Here is an 18,483-nt window from a genome sequence, read left to right on the forward strand (position 1 = left end):
AAGATAGGGTGGGATAGGTTCCTGAGAACACAAAGAGGAAGAAGAAATGATTCCACTGGAGGGTTCATGGAGAAGTCAGAACAAGGTCTCCAAGTCAGTGTTCTTACTACCTGCACCTTTTGAGGGAGTCAACACTGGGGAGAGGGATAAAATATTCCAGTATGAGAGAATCAGAACATCGCCTTATTTCCTTGATAATGATGGGAACAGCACTGACAGTAACATTAATAGCAAAGAGATGGGCTTGCCTATGGGCACGTCACGAGGGCCAGGTGGTGGTCTAAGTCCACTCCATACAGGAGCCATTGAACTCTCACTTCTAGTACTAGTACTAGCCCCATTTCAGAGATGAGGGAATGAAAATACAGATTTTTAAATATATTCTCCCAGGCCATTAGCTAGAAAGTGACCAAGCTTCGTTTCAAGCACAAAAAGAATGATCCAGAGTCTATGCTCTAAATCACAAAACACCACTGCTTCTTGGTCATGACATGAAATTATACTTCTTTGGAGGCTTATTATGAGCCACAGCCTGTATTAGGCGTATGACAAATATTATCTCATTTAACACTCAAAACCCCTATGACATAGGTGCCATTGTCATCCCACTTTACATGTGAAACAGAGGCAAAGAGAAGCTTCAAAACTTTCACAAAATCATATAGCCAGCACGTGCCACAGAAGGACTTAAACCCAGACTGTCTGGATCTGAGTCCCTGCTGATGTGGCTGAGCCTCGGGGTTCTGCAGGGCCAGAGAGAATGGACATTGGGAAGACACTGGGCCCTAATGAACCAGCAAAGGGCACTCAAGCCCATCAGCCCCCAGGAGGCAGCAGCCTTTGAAAAGACTTGGTCTTCTGGTTCAAAGATAGCACTTATCTACATTTCTCTGCTCTTCTCCATCACCATCAGGGCTCATCCAGACTAATGAAGGCAGAGCTAATATGCCCCTCCCCCCTCCTCCATCATCATCAAAACTCAGCTGGAGTAACAGAAGGAGAGCACTCATGCCCCATCCCTTCCTCTTCTGCGTCCTTACCAAGGTTCAGCAGGGTTAACAGAAAAGCCTCCCAAATGACTTGTCTGTGATCTTTTCCCGCACAGCCAGACCCTCACGTGTCACTTGAAACATAAATCTGACCCTCGTCCTTCTCAGGTTACAAACCTTCGATAGTTCCTATTGTCTACAGCAGTGCTGTCCAATGGAACTTCTTGAGATGACAGAGATGGCCTGTATCTGCCCTGCCCAATATAATAGCCACTAGACATGTGACTATTGAGCACCTGAAATATTACCTGTGCTGTCAAGGAATTGAATTTTTAATTGTATTTGATTTAAACTTATTTAAAGAGCCTCATGTGGCTAGTAAGTACCACATTGGACAATCTAGGTCTAGAGGATGAAACCCTACATCCTTAGATTGATAATGGGGCCACTTCTGACCTGGGCATTGCCTTCTCACTCAGCCTAGAGTGTTCCGATTCCCCATCCTTCACCTGCAGCTGCTTGTAGTGTTGTGATTCAGCGGAGATAGTTTGGGCCTCCATGCTTTTGCACAGCACTGGGACTAGGGCAAGAAAAGCCAGGCACTCACTCTCAATGTCGTGAAATGCAGAGTTGGGAAAGTCCTTCAGTGCCTTCCCTTCTCCATCAGTCCCCACTTGATCTTCAACCCCCCCTCTCAAACGCCTCCCCCACCAGAGAGCCTTTCCCAGCATCCCCAGCCAGAGCTGGGTCCCTTCCCATCCAGGTCACCAAAGCTTACACAACACTTGGCCATTTTTCTTCTGACACCAAGCCCCCTGTTTTCCTATCTGCCTCTCTTCTGGCTGGTCAGTTCTTGAACACCTGCGACCACGGGTCATTCACCCTTACGTCATTGCATCCTAGACAGAAAAGGGCTCATTCGGTGAATGTAAATTGAATGATCACAATGGATTTTTGTGTCAATAGAGGTATTCCATTGATTGGGCCTGACCCACGGTGACAGCTGCCCCCCCAAGTTCTCAGATGTGTTAGAATTGGGCGTTAAGCCAAGACGTGATGTCAGCAAATGGAAGGGAGGGGACGAGAGGTTATCTTCTTGCATTCTCTTCTAAGTCTAGCTAGACTTCTCCCCTGAAAACCACCCCATTCCCCCCATGCCTGGCCCCTCCACAACCCATCTAGCTACCTTTTCTCCCCTCCCTGCCACAACATGTCCTTGCTCTGTTGGCCTCTGCCAGACTTTGGACTCTGTCCCACCCCCTCTTACCTCCAGTGGAATTGGATGCCATTCGTCTTGGCAACAACCTGGAGGCTATACTTGTCCTTCTACCAGCACTAATTAGTTACTGAACAAACAGCAAGAGAGCCTCAGGATAGGCCCACATGCAGGACTTTCAGACTGGGTGGAAAATGTCAAGATGTAATGCAGCTTCTGCTCTGAATCACGTCTGGAGAATGAAATGTGAGAGAGAGCCAAGTCCTGAAACACATGAGAAAAATAGGAGAATGGAGCACAGTCCTCCCAGAGTGTCAGCGCCTTCGGAACATGGTTGGGAGGGGGAACAATTCATGTGGCTGGGCAGAGCCAGGATGCTGCTTTGCTAAGCCTCCCCTTGCTCTGGGTCACGCTGCATGAATGTGCGGTGTTGACTGAAGTTTCGTGTCCGTGGATGGTTCAAAAGAGGTAAAAGGGTTGAAGATGCCTTTAAAATGTGGAACACCTGATATGGGACGGGAAGTTACAGCCAGGTAGGTTTTGTTTGGGGTCAGGGCTCATCTCAAACACACTCTCTTATGATCAGAGGAACCACAGCCCACAGAGGGGAGGTGACTTTTCTGAGTGCACACAGCATGTTAGTAGCAAGGGATTCTGGGCCTTGAACCCACTTTCCTTGGTTCCTGGCAAGTGCTTTTTCTGCTGAAGCTCACAGAGGGATGTGGGTTCAGGGAAACACAAGCTGACTTTCTTTTTAAAGTGTCTCCCCTTCCATCCTCACAAAGGAGGATGTGGTACACGACTGTGTGAACCCTGCGGGAGCAGTCTCCGGCATCACAAGCTCCTTGTCCCCAGAAGAGAGGAGAGCTGAGCCCCATTGGCTCTCAGCTCTGACGTTGCCACACCTTCTTGGTGGGGTGGTCTGGACAAACTCAGAAGCTAGAGGCAAATGACGTTGGGTCAAGTCCTCGTTCTTCCACTTGTTTGCTCCTTCCTGGGAATATCATTTCACTTTCTGGGCTTCCGCTTTTCATCTGGGAAGTGGGGTGGGAAACCTGATCTCATAGACAATTTCTGAGATAAATGAGATGATGGTTACTAAGGTACCTAATTCAACAGCTCTATTTAGCAAACTGAGAAGCCACCCTGTGCCTCCGCTGGGGATTCAGGGGTGGCAGCCAGATGCCCAGGAGGTGGCGGGCATCCATCATGGCCCACGGGTAGAGGCAGGGCAGGGATGGGGGTGGGGATGCGGGTGAATGTGGCCCCACTGGCTGCAGACTCTCAAACCTGAGGAGTTGTTCCCACCCCCTGTGTACCGTGTTGCAGCTCCACTCTCCTGCTGGCTCTGCAGCACCCCCTCCCCATCTCCCCAAGCATCTGGAGCAGCTGACTCAAGCACCAATGAGATCATGTTTTTATTTGCTCTGTTTGTTTTTTGTTTATAAAGCTGGGCTCCTGGGAGAAGCCCGATCCAAAGGCAGGTCTGAGAAGTGAAGGTCAGCCCTGAGGCTGACCACAGGACCACAGGGCCCGGGCCCAGCTGGGGAAAACACCAGGCCACCACACCTAATGGGCCTGTCCCAACTTGCACTGTGACAGCACTTCTCCTCTGCACCCAGCCCGGGGCAGGAGGCTGGGGAGGTAGAGGCAAAGCCAGCAAGGACCCTGTCCTGGAGACCCTCAGGGGCTCACAAGAAAAGAGTAGAGACTATTGCATAATGCAATATGATCAAGCTGTGATGACAACAAAAGCTCATCAGCTCATTTGAGGATATTAAATTAGTTGTAGCAAGTCCTTGAAAAAAGTTAACAATTATTCTTACAAAAACTTTAGTGCTTTAGAGTTCTGTCTTGGGGGTGGGACTGTGTGTGGTGGGGATTCTGCGGGGGGATGTTGATTGAGACCAGGGAGCCTTCTTCTTCTAGGCTGGTGTATAGCCTCGTCACATAAAAAAAATACTTAGTTCTACCTGCTGTGTGCTGGGATCTATGCTAGGTTCTGCTTTGAGGAGATGCCAGAGATGTGTGAGACTCAATCCCTGCCCTCCAAAAGCTCTTAGGTCTGGTGAGAAAGAGGACACATGAATAAACACACGACCATGTGAACCCTGCAGGAGCACTCTCCAGCATCACAAGCTCCTGAACCTCCCATAGCTTGTTGCCCCAGCTGAACCCATATCCTTGGTATCATAATTATGCTTATCCTACAAGGCTTTTGTGAGGATGAAATAAAACAGGGGCGCCTGGGTGGCTCAGTCGGTTAAGCGTCCAACTTCCAATTTCAGCTCAGGTCATGATCTCACAGTGCATGAGTTCGAGCTCTGCCTTGTGATCTGTGCTGACAGCTCAGAGCCTGGAGCTCGCTTCAGATTCTGTGTCTCCCTCTCTCTCTGCCCCTCCCCTGCTTGCACCCTGTATCTTTCTCTCTAAACAAACAAACAAACAAACAAACAAACAAACAAACAAAGAAAACAGTTGATGCAAAGTAGTTATTAGAGCTCCTGGCCCATTGTAAGAGCTCAGTAAGTGGGTGGATATGTGATGGGCACAGGGGGTGATGGGCAGGAGGGTGCACTTGGAAGCATCACAGGGATGGGGATATTTGGGTTGGGGCATGAGAGATGATTAAGAGTCCAGAAGACAGAAAAACCAATAGGAAAAAGACACAGAAGGTATGAGATGACATGGCATTCTTGGAAAGGAGTGGAGTGTTAGTGGAATGTTTAGAGATAGTTGGAAAGTTAAGGAGTCACTTCATGGGTTTCAAGGACCTTGAATGCCAATGTAAATAGTAAAGCTTTTGTCTTGTTGCCCTGTGGTTTTCAGTTCTCCATCCCTCTTCCTCCTCCTCCCACCCTCCCTTCTTTCCTGCCTCCTTCTTCCCTCTCTTCCTTTCCTCCTTCCTTCTTGCCTGCCTGTTGCCTCCTTCTTTCCAGCTTTCTCTCCTTTTTCCTTTTGGCATGGAATCCTTTGTTTAAAAGCAATCTTACACAGAAGCCCAATATAAAGAACAGAATGTGGTGGAATTACTCTGTTTGAAAAATGGCTAGGGAGCTGTCATAGCGTGGGTCACCCTCTAAGAAAGCAGAGCTTGGGCAGGTAGTTGTTTTTTGGACATAATCTCAGGGAAAAGTAGTAAGGGGGCTGAAAAGCAGGGGCACGAGGAAGAAAACAAGGCAATACAAGTGTGCTATATAATAGCTGACCATCACTATGGGCAGTGGGGACTGGAATCTGCCCTCTGAAGAGCATATAGGAAGTATATGCTTCCTATATGCTTCCTAGCATAGATCCCAGTACACAGCAGGTAGAGCATAACAGTCTGAGGATGAAAATGGGGTCACAGTAATCCAACTGCTTCCCTTCCCCACTGGTTAAGGGGGATGTTAACCCCCTTTTCAGATTTGCTCAAGCATTAAGTGCTGAGCAGGAACCCATGGATGTCCTACTTCACGACATTAGAGAAACCCTAGGGTGGCAAGCAAGAGAGGTGGCGGTATAGGTGGGGGACCCCACCAGCAATGGCTGCAGTGAAAGGTGGGTGGGAAGGTCATGAGTTGGGACACAAGCAATGTGAATGCAGGATCTGTCCCCCAGCACAGGTGTGCAGAGAGGAGAGTTAGGAGAGGTGACAGAGCAGGTGAACACCAGTGAGGAAGGAAACCAAATCACTGGTTTGGTGAGTGGAAGGGACGGGGCAGGGAGGGGGGCGCGCTGTTTTGGAGAGTGCTTGGAGGCAGAATCCACAGTGCTTGGTCTGGACATGCAAGATGAGGGAGAGATGGTGACGGGGAGATAGCCAGGCTTCCAGCTGGGGCTGCTAGATAAATGGCCATGCTCCCCACCCAAATAAGGAAATGAAAAGAGGGAGGAGGTTTTTTCATTTGTTTGAAATGGGACAGGGGTTTCCCCTTTGCCAGATGAAGAGACAATGGGTCCTCAGCTTTCCTATGAGCCTCTACCTGCACAAATCAGAACACAATGTCAAAATCCAGCTAATGGGGCTGGGGCAGGGGTGTTTGCCCAGGGCTTGGTATTGATTTCTTTTCTTCACCACTTTCTCTTGCATCGACAGAGCTTCCACCTTCTTGTAGACTTAGAGCTTTCCTGCCTTGTAGACTTATAGACATTTGAAGCTGGAGAGACCTTGGTTTTTTTACGCATGATGAAGCTGGCCACGATGAAGAGATATACCTGTGTATCAAAATGCCAACTGTAACCCAGACCCAATTCCTATTCCTGTGCCTCTCCTCTGTACCTCCCCTGGACCCTGTTTTTGTATGCTGTCAGCTTTCTCATCTTAGAATGAGCCAAGGGACAGTCTGAGGCTTCGGGTCAGCATCGTTCACTAAAACAAGCACACAAACGAAAAGCTTTGCCTGTGCACACCCTTTAGCATGGCCAGCACCATTTCCCACTTATTACCTTTCTCAAGCCCCAGTTCTCTCCTCGTTTCATCCAGGAAGGAAATAAAGCAGTTTCCCCCAAAGTCTCATGGGCAGAGGTGAGACCTAGGCCTGAAACCAGGTCTCTTCCTGGATCTTCCCTCAGTTCTAACATGGGGTCAAAATCATGTGCATACAGGAAGCACACTAGCGCATAGCAGGTACCCTTACATGCTGTTTCCCTCTTCCCTCTCAAGTGATCTCTTACACCAAACCATGCTGTTCTACTACCTCCTCTGGCCAGTGCATTCTGGAGGATTTTCTGGATCATTTTGTCCCTTTATAAGAGGACAAGAATGGGATAGAGACGCCCTGCTCCTCTAATTGCTCCCTGCCTTGGTCTCATAGCCCCTAGGATAAAGTCCGGATCCCTCACCCTGACATGGAGGTATCCCATGTGTACCCCAGCCCCCCTGAATTTTGCCTTCACTTTTGAAACAATCCTGACCACTCTGGGCACAGTGCCCTCCCCTCTCAGTTATAGTTCTATGGTGAGAGCACTCAGTACCCAGGAAGTCACTGCCTCTTTGGGGAGTTGTACCCATCACTAGCCCGTGCCTCTTGACAGTTAGACAAGCCTTATGCATATCATGTTCCTCTGTTGATTAGTACAGAGCGTGGCACGGGCTAGGTAATCAGTAAATATTCATTGAATTAGTGCAGCAATAGATAAATATAAAAATCAGTGAAGCAACAAATGGGGATAATGATAGCCGCCCTTAATGAGCTTGCAGATCTATCGTGGTAAAGATACAAGATGAGTGAGAGCAGAACAAAGTATGAGGTGCCAGACAAATATGGACCATTATTCCCATGGGTTTAGAAAACAGGTCCTGAAGAGTTAGCTTGTGTGCTCACATGGGCTGTGTGCATTGCTGTTTGGGCGGCAGGGATTGAACAGAACCTTGTAAAGTAACTGTGTTTATTGTTATGGAAGGAACCATGCTGTAGTTTCCGAATAGAGGTTGGAAGAGAAAAGCATTCAGAACATATTCAGATCAACAGGGAAGTTTCACGCCAAAGGGCAGTCTGCCATCCTCACTTAGTATGTCACCTGGAAATTCCAAAGGGCTCAAGATGATCTTAATTTCTTAACTTCACTCAATTTCTCCGAGTCCCAACTTTTCAACGATAAGTGGAGACATAATAGCAACTGCCTCCCAGAGTGGTTGTGCTAGGGTTATGCAGATTAGACAATGCATGGCTGGAAGGCACCTGTCCTGGTGCCTGCCCCCTAGGAAATGCTAAGTAATCGGCACCGATGCTGGTGATAATGATGTTGACGAGGCTGAGGCTGGAGATCTATCACTCTCAGAACTCAGTGCAGCACCTGGCTTGTAGATCAAGCTAAGTAATATTTGTTGAAGAACAAATAAAGCCAGATCCTCCAGGAGAAGTGAATCAGGCAAGAGGGACAAACATGTGGAGTGAGTTACTCAGGAAAGCAATTGAAGCCAAGACTCTAAATGAGTTCATGAGAAATCAGGTTTGTTTCTTTATAAGAGATGGATGAAAAATATGGTGAAAAAACAGGAAACCGGGATCCTGATGAACCAGAAAGAAGGGCAGTAATTGAAAAAAGCCAGATGGTTTCTTCTTTTTCTTAGCGTCAGGTCCGTCCCACAACAAATAGGGAACTGCTTCATATGAATGATATTATGATCATTTAACTGGGCTGGGCTGCAAGGCATGCTGGGATCTCAGTGATCTTTTGGGATCCTTTGAGATCTTTCGGCTGGGTAACTAACCAAGAGGTGAGATAAGGTCAATCCTTGATGAAGTATGGCACAGATGAATGCAGGGGATTGTAAGTACCCATCTGAGTATCTAGTGCTTTGGGTATAACTTGTCATGCTCTTTGCACTGTGACTACCCTGCTCCAGAGACAACTGATGAGACCAAGATTCACTCTCTGGCTAGAGTCTAGATATCAGGTAATGAGCAGCAGCCTTGAGAATCTGGTTTGACCACCTACCCTCCAGGAATAATCCATATTATATGCTGATAAAGGGACATGATTAGGTTCTCTCCAGCAAAATTATGAATATGACACATAGAGAAAATGAGTGAAAAAGAGTAGAAATAGCAGAGTAACCTATGAGTAGAGGCAGAAACGTAAAGAAAGAGAAAGAGAGGAAGCCCTGGAAGAGGAGTACCAGAACAGGGAGTCCAATGACTGCTTCTAAAGACAAAAATTCCAGGCTGCTATTGTTTCTTATGCCACGGGGCATTGTGAGAGTCATTCTTCTTGAAGCCTGGCAGAGCAACTGCCAGTTTCTGGGACTTCCTTACTTCCCTGAGTGTCTTTCCACAAAACCTCTGTACCTGAGGCAACCTGGATTTTTGTTATTTGCAACCTAAAAGAGACACCTGTCTACGTGTTGTGTTTCAGGCTTGGGGAACACCTACACTGAGTTCTACAGAGAAGGTCTGCAGATGAGAGCCCTGGGCCAGGTATCTTCATCCCCCCAATCTGCCTTCATGATTCACTCTGGGTTCGCCTGGCTTAGGAAATATCCCCATCCATTGATAGAGTCCTGGGGTGGTGGGGAGGTCCCAGGACTCAGAAAGAAGTCAATATGAAAGACATAGGCTCTTAGGACCCCAGCTGATAGGTCTAAGATGTCAGACCAGAAATTTGTCCAAGCAGGAGATGGGATTCATGTCAGGAGTGAGAGGGATGCCTGCGATATCAGTGGGTATCCCTTGTCCTAGATGGGGGTGTGCTCTAAGCAGCCCATGGGCACAGAGATGCCCAATGGCTACAGTCAGGCTCACCAGACATGAGACACTGTTGGCAGTGACCAGTGGCAGATCATTGCTCTTGGAGAGGGGTGTCAGCACTTGTTGTACCATGCTCAATTACGAATACTACTGCTAAGTTGACTAAGGCAGGATAGGGATAAAGCCGAAGCTTCATGGGTTGTTGGAGAGTTGGCCTGGGAGGGCAGGAGCTAACAGCTGCACTTGGGTTTATCCATTTGGTGCAGACTCTGGCTAGATATATTCTCTGCTCTTCTCTAAGCTGTGGTACTGGTAAAGACCTGTCCCATTCTTCTCTCTATTTCCAGCATCCAGCATGGTGCATGGTACATGGGAGGTACTCAATAAATCACTGCTGAATTTATGAATAAATTATTTGGAGCTGTGATTGCTGTCCTAAGAAAAGCATAAATCTAAGATTCCAAATATTATAATACTCTCCAGTGTGAGACCTTCTCCGGTAATCGTAGGCAGGATTCATTAATACACTTCGTGCTTGAAGTAGAAGTAGCTGTGACATGGGGAAAAAACAATTTTTTATCTGGAGACACTGGTTCAAATCCTGCCTTTGGCAGTTACTAGCTGGGGGACCTAACAGAGGGCTACCCAACACCTCTATGTCTGTTTTCTCATCTGTAGAATGAGGAGAGGATGCCTATTCATGAGGTAACTGAGGATTTGGTGGGATGACATGTGAGAAAATAGCCCACAGCATAGCTTGATAAATAAATGTTTGTTGGATGGCAAATGCCATTCTGGTGACTAAAGTTCACCATGGCTCAGTTCTGCTTTTTGCCTTGACTCATCTCCTTGTTGTCTGCCAGGAACCATGCTGTGCTCAGCCTGTTTTTTCTTAAACTAAGAGGGACATTCATAGGGCTGGCTGGCATCTGGTAGAAAGCCACTCTTGATCATCTACTGCCCATGCTTGCAGTGATAGACAGACTCTAAAAGGGGAGTCTTGGACACTGAACATGTGAATCTGTCACTGAAGCCACTTCTTGAGGACAGTATGGACACAATCAGAGGGAAGGATTCAGCAGAGTCAGCTGGCTGGCACCCCATGGCAGCAGGGGATTCTTATTTTAGAAATGCCTCTGAGCTTATGGAGGTATCCTGTGGGTTAGAGAAGCCATGAGTTCAGTTTGCTAAATACATAATTAAATAAGGCAGAATGTCAAGAGACAGGCAGAGATGAATGTTATGTATTTATGGAGTGATATGTTGGGAAAAGGCCATGATAACTATCTTATAATCTTCCCTGAGAAATCTTTCCTGCTTTGTAGACAAAGCAGCAGATTTCAACTGCAGAGAGCATGAGGATTCACATGGAGGACCATAGGAAGATTGCAGGTTGGGATGCGTCTCTGAAGAATGGGATACAACACCACATTCATTGACTGGACAATCTGAGCCAGGCTCTTTTTATATCTTATCTCTCATCCACACTGTGGTCCTACACAGTAGAGGTTATTATCTCTACTTTAGTAAAATGGAAACTGATGCCCACAGTTGTGAAGTGGTTCATCTGAACTCATGACGCTAATGAATGTCAGAGATGGGACTTGAACATCCAAAGGGTATTGTTCTATTGAATCACACTGCCCAGGGATCATTCTGGTTTATAAATTACATTTGAATGTAAATGTTATATGCTTATTCCATCAAAAGGTGGAGAAGCAGGACTTCAAGGTGAACCTTTTATTTAAAGAGGGTGTTAATGGGGCGCCTGGGTGGCGCAGTCGGTTAGGCGTCCGACTTCAGCCAGGTCACGATCTCGCGGTCCGTGAGTTCGAGCCCCACGTTGGGCTCTGGGCTGATGGCTCAGAGCCTGGAGCCTGTTTCCGATTCTGTGTCTCCCTCTCTCTCTGCCCCTCCCCCGTTCATGCTCTGTCTCTCTCTGTCCCAAAAATAAATAAAAACGTTGAAAAAAAATTAAAAAAAAAAAGAGGGTGTTAAGAATACTCTAACCAATTTTCTGTTGTACCTTACTTACTACTCTGGGTATTTGGCATGTCATCACCACAACACAGTTGTCCAATCCGTGGTGCAACTGAGAGTTCTTGATCTCTTTGAAGCATAAAATTCTGTTGACTGCATCTCTCCTCTTGGTTGGCTCCACCAGCCATGGATTAAGTAATAACTCTCTAGTTGTTCTACCTGCTCCAGGGTGTCTCGGCTCCAGTCCATTTTCCAACATGGAAGCCAAGGTGATCCTCCCAAAGTCTGACTCAGTTCATGTCTCAGCTTTTCGCTCAGATCTAGAAGGGCTATCTCTTGCTAATCACATCTTGTCCAGTTTTGAGGTCTGGCATGTGAGATACTCTCAATTTCCAACCTTTCTGATTCAGCCAATCAAAACTATTGGTTACTGATCCCTATACTCTGTCTGCTCTTCCTCATCCCTATTCTTTAGCTTATTCCATCCCTAGATATTTTTCCTAGGGATAAGTATGAAAATCATACCAATCATTCAAGCTTGAAGATAAATACTGCCTCTTTCCCTAATTCCACATCCCTTCCCCTTTGCACTGAATATGCTTGGAAAATGACTTATGTTCGAGAAATTCCTAAGCATTCATAAGAATATTAATAAAACCCCTATTATGCACCAGGCACTGTGCTAGGCAATGGAGAACTGTTGGCCTGAATTGCAGGAAACTGAACAGTTATTATCTGCATAGACATGTTAATGTTTAGAGTCTATTCTTGGGTTGTAATTAGCTAACATTTGTAGTGAACATTGTGATTCAAAAAGCATCTTCACACTCATACACTCATTTGATCTTCAGCATAATCTGGCAAAGATATACAGGTCACAGAGTGTTACGTTTAGGTCAGGGTTCAGAGACATTGGAATGACTAGTTTCAGGTCATTACACCCAGGAAGTAAGGAATTAACTTTTCTATCTCTTAAATCTCTTAAAGTTGAATTGTGTTTTGAATCTCAATTTCTACAAAGCTTGAGATACATGTTTTTATTTTCCTTTTTTAAAATCAATTTTCATTTTTTCAACTAGATAATGTATGAATATAGTTTTTTTAAAATTTTTTTTAAAGTTTATTTATTTTTGAGACAGAGAGAGACACAGCATGAACGGGGGATTTTATTTTCCTTTTTTGAAATCAATTTTCATTTTTTCAACTAGATAATGTATGAATATAGTTTTTTAAAAAAATGAATACTACTAAATGTCTTATAACAAAGAATGGTAGTCACTTTTCTCTCTGTCCCTCTCTACCAGTTCTGATGCCATATTCAGACATTTCAACTAGTTTGACTGGTTTTAAGTATATGTTTCTAAGTAAAATTTGTATGCCGTTTTTTAACGTAACATTTTGAGACTTCAAAATGTTGACTTCAAAACATGTTGAGCTCAACATGATTTGCTGCCATTATCCTGATATGGTAATTGAATAATTAGTTTTCATACACCATCATCCTGACGGGTGTAAAGCAGTATTTCGTCGTGGTTTTGATTCACATGTTCTGTAACAGCTAATGAGGTTAGGCACATTTTCATGTGCTTATTGGCTACATGTAGAGTTTATTCAGAGAAATGTCTATTCACTGAGAAATGTCATTATTTCACTGGTTGTCCTTTTATTATTGAGTTGTAAGAACTATTCATATATTGTGGATACAAGTCCCTTGTCAGATACATGAATTGTAAACATGTTCCCCTTATCTGTGGGTTATTTTATCACTTTCTTGATAGTGTTCTTTGAAGTACAAAAGTTTTAAATTTTGATCGTTCAAATTATTTTTATTTTCTTCTGTTACTTACATTTTGGCATCATATATAAGACTTTGCCTAACCCATGGTAATTAAAATTTATTATCATAATGTCTTCCAAGAGTTATATAGTTATAGCTCTTAAATTTAGGTATATATAAATGCTGAGTTATATTTTGTATATGGTGCTATTGAATTTATTTTCGATTGTTTCGTTCATTTGGTTTATAAAATGAATTTTTTCCTATTAATATTTCAATTGCCTATAGCAGTTATATAGAAAACGTATTGATTTTTATATATTTATTTGCAAGCAGTAACCTTTCTAAACTCTATTAATAAAGTGTTTAGTTTTTTTTTTCTTTTGGGGTTAAGAAACAGAAAATAATAACTGGGTTTTAAATATCCTTTTTTCTTGTTTTTAAGTTTTTATTTATTTATTTTGAGGGGGGAGGGGCAGAGAGAGAGAGAGAGAGAGAGAGAGAGAGAGGAGAGAGAATCCCAAGCAGGCTCCACACTGACAGCAATGACAGGGATTCAGTCTCACAAACCATGAGATCATGACCTCAGCCAAAATCAAGAGTGGGACGCTTAACTGACTGAGCCACGCAGGTGCCCCTTAAATATCTTTTTTAATACATATATCTCTTTCTATGTTATTTCACAGACTCAAACTTTCACAACAGTGTTAAATCATAACAGACGAGATAGTAAGTGTCCGTTTTGTTCTTGAATTTAATGATAATGCACCTGCTGTTTCATTATTAACCTTTAAATTGACTTCTCATATTCTTTACCATGTAAGAACTATCCTTCTATTCCTTCTGTACTATTTCTAGTTTAATCAGGACAGTATGGTAAATGTCATCAAGATGACCACATTTTTTCTCCTTTATGACCATGTTTTTTTCTCCTTTAATCTGTTGTAATGATGTAATGTGGTTATCAACATATTTTAATGTCAAGCAGGGGAGGAGCAGAGAGATGAGAGAATCTGAAGCGGCTTTTGACTCCGAGCTGTCAGCACAGAGCCTGATGCAGGGCTGGAACTCATGAGCAGTGAGATCATGACCTGAGCTAAAGTCAGATGCTTAACCAACTGATCCACCCAGGTGCCCCCAACATATTTTTTTTTTTCAGTATCAAACCATCCTTGCATTTCTGGACTGAATCTTGCTTGGTCAGATGTGTTATTTTTTTGAGATACTGCTGGTTTGAATCTACTCACATTTCATTTATTATACTTGCACAAATGATGTTGTTCAACACGAATCAATGCCAATTTCCCTTTCTTGAGCCAAGCCAAACAACATTAAGAAAGTAAGGGGGGAGGTTACCAAGGAAAGGCCTAGATGAGATTTCAAGATCTGATTTCTATTCATTTTGGATAACCTAGTCATTGCCCATCTGACAAAGTGCTTGTTCTATATCACAGTTTCTCACTCCAAGGTTCTGCCCCTATTTTAATAAAGCACAGAAAGAAAAGGGCCGAAACATCCCAGGACAGTCTCAGTAACATAAAAGTGCAATTGCTCAATAGTTATGCTACCATTTATTAAGATTTTTCAACATGTCATCCTGTATTTGACACTGTATATATTATTTCTTCCTCTCTTTGTTCTTCCCCACCCTTCTTCTTCTTCTTTCCTCTCCTTCTCCCTTTCCCCTTCACCTTCTTATTCTTATTTTTGGCAGGAAAACACATTGTCACATCAATTTGTGTTTTCTATTTGGCAGGAGATTGGAAACCTGTCTGAAGTACACATTCCCTCACCTTGGCAAATTTATTAAAAGCTTTTGTGTTGCATCTCTGCAGAGAGAGGGCTTCTAAAAGATACCCTCATATCTATTCACACCCTCAAGGCTTTGTTTGAGATACTTACTGAGGGGGGTTAATATTTGGGGTGGAGAAGGAGGCAGAACTAGAGCTAGCCCCACAAGGTGAACAAAGGTTATCATCTCCAAGTTGGGGGGATGGGGGGAGATGCTGTGGCATCTCATGTGGCATCCTGAGAAGCGCCAGAGTCTCTGATGGGGTGGTGCATGGATGCCACAGAATTGACCACTGAGAGTTAACACCTCGGGATCCTCGCAAAACAGCCCAGTGCTCATGCTTAGCATGATGGCAGAGAGTCTCCGGTTTGAAAATGGATACATTTTCATTTTTACATCTCAGTGAAGAGCTATAGAGTTGAGAACAGAGGACATTCTGCCATTTTTCAGGCTCCATGAAAGACCCCTCAATCTTTATACATTGCCTAGAAAGAAGCTAAGAGTTCCCCCCTCAATTCCAGCTTACCAGAGTAGTGGCTTGCTTCTTTCAACTCAGTGTTAGGGAGAAAATTCCTGTCTTCTACCTATACAACTCTCATTCAAACCTCAGGAACTATTTTGGGTTTAAAAAAAAAATCATTATTCCCATTTGCAGGTAAAGAAACTAATACCCAGAGAGGTTAAGTAACTTGTCTAAGGTCCTGATATCATTTTAAGTTGTCTGGAGTTCAGAAACCATGGCTCAATAATTGCACTAGTTTGCCTTACTTTAAAAAAAAAAAAAGATATTTCTTACTGAAGGGACTACTTTGTGCCAGCAAAATGCTAAATGCCATATCTATGTACCTAGAGTACATACCCATAAATGGATATATAAATATCTACATTGATTAATTAATGTATATAATCTCCAATCCCTACAAGAAGATCTTCCTATTATATTAGTCATCTCATCTTATCATAAGGCAAAAGGTGGAGAATCATGCTGGTAGTGTCCAGCTCCAGTTCTGCTGCTGACTTTGCACTCTCGTTTCTTCATTTATGAACGTGAGAATAGCAAAACTTGCCTTTCCATGAATATTATGGGCACTGAGTGAGGTATTGGAAATAGTAGATCTTGTTAACTGTAAAAAGATGTGCACACGTGGACCTCGCCTTCTATCGAGATTGCAGCCTGTGTTGCTCATCTTGACTGAGAGCCTCTCTCAGCAGTTACCAGGATACTGAGACATACATTACAATGCAGAGGGGACCAAGACACCGGGAGTTGGACACCGGCCTTGGAAACTGATTGTTTACATTTGTTTGCAGTCTCCCTGAAGCAGAGGTTAGGTCATAGTTCTTTGGGCCTGGCAAAGTCAGCTGGAAACTGCTCGTGGTCCGGCACCCCTTCTGATCGCTTCTTTCCAGTCCTTCCCTGCATTCAAGGAAGACAGACAGCAAGATGCGCTCTCATCACCACACCGAGGAATCTCCTCTTGGCGGCCTTTCTAAACAGCAGAGGTGCTGAAGATCCGATGTATGCAGTCCATCCACAGGGCCCAGAAGGTGATCTTCCAGTAGAAATCAAGCCGTCACGACGAAGGTCTAAAGAGACTTGCTACGCAGGTGTCTGCACTCAGGATGACATCAAGGCACACGTCTATGCTCTGAGGTTGCTGCTTAGTGTTGGCTCCAGTGAGTCGCTCAGGACAAGCGGTCAATCCTGGGTAGTGAGGGAGGGGTCTAAAGTGTCTGTGAAAGAATTACTACAGTCAGCCTCATTGGGGTGAGAGCTCTGAGGCACCCCAAAAAGGCAGCCGTACTATGTCAAAGGCAAAGGGGGGTTCCAGGAGAAAAGCAGTAGAACACCACTGGGAAAGAAGGCATCTGGGAGACAACAATAACCACCCTGAGGATACAGACCCATGATTCGCTCTGCTCATGCTGCACTCCAAGGGACCTGACAATGCCCGGGTCGTACTGGATATGCTATCAATATTGGTCGGTCACTGAGTGAATGAGTATGTTGGCAGTGAGTGGGGTTGGCCCCACTTACCGTATGTCTTTTTATAAATTAACAATTTCTACTTGTGGAGGAATAAATTCTGCATGAACCCACAGTTTCTTTCTCATCAAGAATTATAATGCGAGGTATGAAAGGAGAAACAGTCCTAGGCGCAGAATCAAAAGTTCTGGGCCTGAATCTTGACTCTTCCTCTGACCAGCTGGGGGGCCATGGAGAAGTCACAGAAAGATTTTAAACTTCAATTTCCTTATCTGAGAGTTGAATGTAATGATTCCTACCTCATGAGGCCCCCACCGCCCCCCCCCCCTTTAAATAATTCGGTGACAAAATGTGTGTCATCTGCCAGTACGGTCTCTGGGAAGTGGCACTTAAGAGTAAGTGCTCTGGTATGAGCATGTACTTGGCCGCTTATCAGCTGAGTGTCCTTGGGCTGGCTATTTCACTTTTCTGTCTCCTCTTCTTCATCTCTAAGAAGAGGACAGTGATATCGTTCCATGGGGTTGAAGGGATAATTAATGCAAAGTAGTTAACATGCTGCCTAGACTATGACAAGCATACTATTATTATTAATATTATTATTATTACTACCTCTATTGGAAAAAGAAGCAATTTTCATTTGCAGATCAGCTTTTGATACGATAAAGATGCTTATTGTTTCTAAGGATTTTTCTTGAAAAAAATATATACTTTCAGGGGCGCCTGGGTGGCTCAGTTGGTTAAGCGTCCTACTTTGGCTCAGGTCATGATCTCATGGTTCCTGAGTTCGAGCCCTGCTCTGTGCTGACTGCTCTATGCTGATGGCTCAGAGCCTGGAGCCTGCCTCAGATTCTGTGTGTCCCTTGCTCTCTGCCCCTCCCGTACTTGTGCTCTCTCTCCTTCTCTCTCTCTCTCTCTCTCTCTCTCTCTCTCTCTCTCTCTCTCAAAAATAAACATTAATATATATACACTTTCAGGGGCACCCGGGTAGCTCAGTCAGTTAAGCAACGACTTTTGATTTCAGCTCAGGTCATGATCCCAGTGTTGTGGGATCAAGCCCTGCCTGGGGCTCCATGCTGAGCGCGGAGCCTTCTTGGGATTCTCTCCTTCCCGCTCTCTCTCTGTCCCTGTACCTGCTCATTCTCCCTCCCTCCCTCCCTCTCTCTCTCTCAAAAATAAAATTAAAATAAAAATATATCAAATATAATAAAAAATAAAAAAAATTTTTAAATATGTACTTTAAGAACATGGCCACCTCATACTTCTGAGTTTCAATGCAGCGTGTCATTTTTTGCATTTTTATTCTTTTGGAATAGAACCATGAAAACATGCAAGGACTTTACAAAGTGGACAACATCCTCTGCCTTTCCCCAGATCTTCAGGATATAATCCAAGTTTGTGATGCAATTAAGAAAGAAGTATAAACCAGGGGACACATATCACACTGAGACAGCACGTGGCTGTTTTCCAGCGTGATCTCACAGAGAATCCCTAGGTCATACCTGGTTTCTGCGCCCTAAGTCTCATCTCTCAAATGGGGATCCCTGATCCACAGTGTTAGGGAGTGGCTCAG

Source organism: Herpailurus yagouaroundi, unplaced genomic scaffold (assembly GCF_014898765.1).
Source record: "Herpailurus yagouaroundi ecotype Mexico unplaced genomic scaffold, PumYag 160, whole genome shotgun sequence".
Lineage (NCBI taxonomy): Eukaryota > Metazoa > Chordata > Mammalia > Carnivora > Felidae > Herpailurus > Herpailurus yagouaroundi.